Source organism: Pinus tabuliformis, chromosome 1_1, assembly GCF_031772625.1.
Source record: "Pinus tabuliformis cultivar Carrire ecotype Pingquan chromosome 1_1, CPIR1, whole genome shotgun sequence".
NCBI lineage: Eukaryota > Viridiplantae > Streptophyta > Pinopsida > Pinales > Pinaceae > Pinus > Pinus tabuliformis.
In genome coordinates, this window is record NC_142297.1 from 784,751,999 (window position 1) to 784,755,818 (window position 3,820).

The 3,820-nt window shown below is 34.0% G+C and overlaps 1 non-coding gene across 1 annotated transcript; it reads right to left on the reverse strand.

Moving 5' to 3' along the window:
- Positions 1-2,393: 2,393 nt before the first annotated feature.
- Positions 2,394-2,475, reverse strand: TRNAS-AGA (transfer RNA serine (anticodon AGA)). The gene has a single exon. It is a non-coding gene; the product is annotated as a tRNA-Ser (tRNA).
- Positions 2,476-3,820: the final 1,345 nt, after the last annotated feature.

Below are 3,820 nucleotides of genomic sequence, written 5' to 3' on the forward strand. Positions count from 1 at the left end.
TGCCCTTGCAGGATGAACTATCCTACAACCATTGAAGTACAACATCATGGCCGCTCTCTCACCACCTTCCTAGCGTGCTGGCGGTACACATCTATGCTCCCAACTAGTGGCTGAACAATGCTGAAAAAATAAGGTATGGGCTTATCCCTGTGGAGAATATTTGGCTGTTTACATGGAAGGAAAATTGTTTTTCACTGGGTGCAATGGCAGATGGATCAAGTGCATTTGGGTTGACCAGTCTGGCACTGAATGGGTGGAGAATTGGATGTTCATGGGTTGATGACCCCTCAGATTGGCGCTTGTTCTTGGGGATGAGTTAATTTTATGCACAAGAGTTAATTTTGCTGGTAAATCTGTTATCTTTGTGACACTAAAAGGATTAAGATGTGAAAACCCTCTTAAAATCTCATGCAAACAATTACTTTATCTTTTAATTTCAAAATATTTATTATAATAATGTCTTTCTTAGATTTTTAATTCATATATAATTAATTAATTAATTAATTTAGGCTTTCATGATCTATATATATATATATATATATATTATAAGATTTTTTTTTGGAAATAATCACATCAAAGAATATTTGTCCATGTTTTTCTAACTCACCAATTTGATTCATGATAAAGACAATAAATCATATTGTTGGTTCAAAACGCATGAACAAATATTCTTTAATATGGCTATTTCCAAAAAAATTATTCTTAAAGATATTTTTGAATACTCAAATTAATTTATAAAACTGATTAAATAATGCCTTTATTTATTTCCACTGGCAGTGAATTGATTGAACTCATGCTAAAGCATACTAAGTAACTCCTTTAATAATTTATTTATTTCCTACTTGAAGTAAATTGATTCAACTCAGGCCCAAGAAGTTTAAAAATCCAATACCATACCAGAGTCTGGGTACAATAAATCGATTCAATTCTGGTTAAAGTATATCAAGTAATTTTTTTGTTAGCATGATGGTTAAAGTATATAAATATTTCTTTGTTTTTTTGTTAGCTTAACTCATAGGTATTTTAAATCAACAAATTGAATAATTCTTTGATAATTTTTTTTATTTCCCACTTAAAGTAAATTGACTCAACAGTTTAAAAATCCAGTACCATATTAGAGAAAATACTCTGTGCATGTCTCGGTGGAAAATCTCCATACTCCATATACAGTAAATTGATTCACTGATTCAACTTCCAGTTAAAGCAGGTTAAGTAATTCCTTTCTTTGTTGTCTTGCCTCATTGGCATTTTAACTTTGAATTTGATGATGGTGTGGACAACAATATTCAAACCTTGAATATCATGATGGTGTGGACAGCAGGATTCAAACCTGCAATAGAAAATTCTTTGTGCTTGTTTCAGTGGAAAAGTCCCACAAGATTTAGCTCAGGCTAAAGCATATAGAGTTTTTTTTGGTTGGCTTGACCCACCAACTATCCTATGCATGTTAGTGGAAAATAACATAGACAGCAGGTTTGGAACTTGCAAGAGAAAATACCCTGTGCATGTCTCTGTGGAAAAAATGCAAGTTATCCACTTGCAGTAAATTGATTCAACCCGTGCACAGGAAGTTTTCAAAATCCAAAGTCCAATACCAGAGAAAATACTCAAATAACATAGACAGGAGGTTTGAAACCTGCAAGAGAAAATACCCTGTGCATGCCTCCGTGGAAAAAAACCACTTGCAATAAATTGAACAGAAAATGCGCATGTCTCTGTGGAAAAAGGAAGTTTAAAAGTCCAATACCAGAGAAAATACTCAAATAACATAGACAGGAGGTTTGAAACCTGCAAGAGAAAATACCCTGTGCATGCCTCCGTGGAAAAAATCCACTTGCAATAAATTGAACAGAAAATACCCTGTGCATGTCTCTGTGGAAAAAGGAAGTTTAAAAGTCCAATACCAGAGAAAATACTCAAATAACATAGACAGGAGGTTTGAAACCTGCAAGAGAAAATACCTTCTGCATGCCTCCGTGGAAAAAGTCCACTTGCAATAAATTGAACAGAAATACCCTGTGCATGTCTCTGTGGAAAAAGGAAGTTTAAAAGTCCAATACCAGAGAAAATACTCAAATAACATAGAGAGGAGGTTTGAAACCTGCAAGATACCCTGTGCATGTCTCTGGAAGAAATCCACCTGCAGTAAATTGAACAGAAATTACCCTGTCCATGTCTCTGTGGAAAAAATCCACTTGCAGTAAATTGAACAGAAATTACCCTGTGCATGTCTCTGTGGGAAAAATCCACTTGCAGTAAATTGAACAGAAATTACCCTGTGCATGTCTCCGTGGAAAAAATCCACATGCAGTAAAATAATGCAATTCGTGCACAGTAAGCTTAAAAGTCCGATACCAGAAAACATTCTCGTACATGTCTGTGACAAGAGAAATCGTGGACGGCAGGATTCGAACCTGCGCGGGCAGAGCCCACATGATTTCTAGTCATGCCCGATAACCACTCCGGCACGTCCACACCCGGTATATGACTAATCCAAATCTCCTTTGAAGGAATAACACATTTTTTCAAAATGTTTTATCTCTATCAACATATACAAATCATGAGAAGCCCCAGTGAATAAAACGCCTGTTTCTTAATCAGAAAGTCGATAGGTTCGACCCTTGCCGGGCACTTAGCTGTAGAGGAATTTGATGTTTCCCGGCACGAAAAAGATTCGCTGCTTGTTGATTCCGACATTAAGAAGAAGAATTTTTTGGTTTTCAATTCGCTTCTTATTGATTCCAAATGTCTCATTCCTTGCAGACATGATTTGCCGAAGAATATTTGATATGCTCTCTTCTTAGTATTTATTTTTAACTGGTTGCTCGTTACTTCCAAACATTTTGAAAAGTATAAATATAAGCCGATCGTTCAATTATTCGAGTAAACAACGTAATTACGCGGAAAGCGGTGTTTTTTTACTTCTTCTTTGTTCCTCTCACTTCTTGATATTCAAAACGTATAAACCGATGATGATAAAATTATAAAATTTCGGTTGTATTTTTCCCCTAAGATGTGTTATTTTAAATATTTAAATAAATCTTTAAAAATACATTTTGTATTTTTATATAAGAATATTCCATGAGCTTCAAGGTTGGAATTTCAAAACTGATATACCGGTTAAATTTGATGTTCTTGGTTGTTTTGAAAATTTCTTAGCTATATTTGACAGGTAAATCACCCCATAACTGTCAATTTGCCTGCCAAATTCCACCCCTGATGGGCTTTTCTTGATAGTGCTTTAGAGGGTTTCCTTTAAATTTAGGAAGCATATTATAAGCATCTTAACATCAAAATATTTCTTTTAACATTAAGGCCTTTGCATAATGAAATATTCAATTTTCTTGATAGTGCTTTAGAGGGTTTCCTTCAGATTTAGGAAGTATACTATAAGTATCTTAACATCAAAATATTTCTTTTAACATTAAGACCTTTGCATAATAAAATATTCAATCTACTTAGGACTTTCTTATATACAACTCTTTCTCATATTTATAGGGATAAAAACAATGTTGTAGAGGGACTGTCAAAAAGTAGAGCTTGGTTGGACCAAAGGGCCTAGATTCTTAAGTGATAGACAATGAAAATATACCTTTATAGATCCATCTTAATCACTGATCTAGCAATCTCCGAGAGGATCAAAGATTCAAATCCTTTAAGGTGCAAACCTCTTGTAGTATGAATAACTTGAAAAAAAATTACTCTATACTAGTTTTCTCTTTATATATATGATAGACAGGGGGTCAAGATGGATCTATAATGGTTATCTCTCTCTCACACACAGATATATATATATATATATATATATATTGCATTTTTT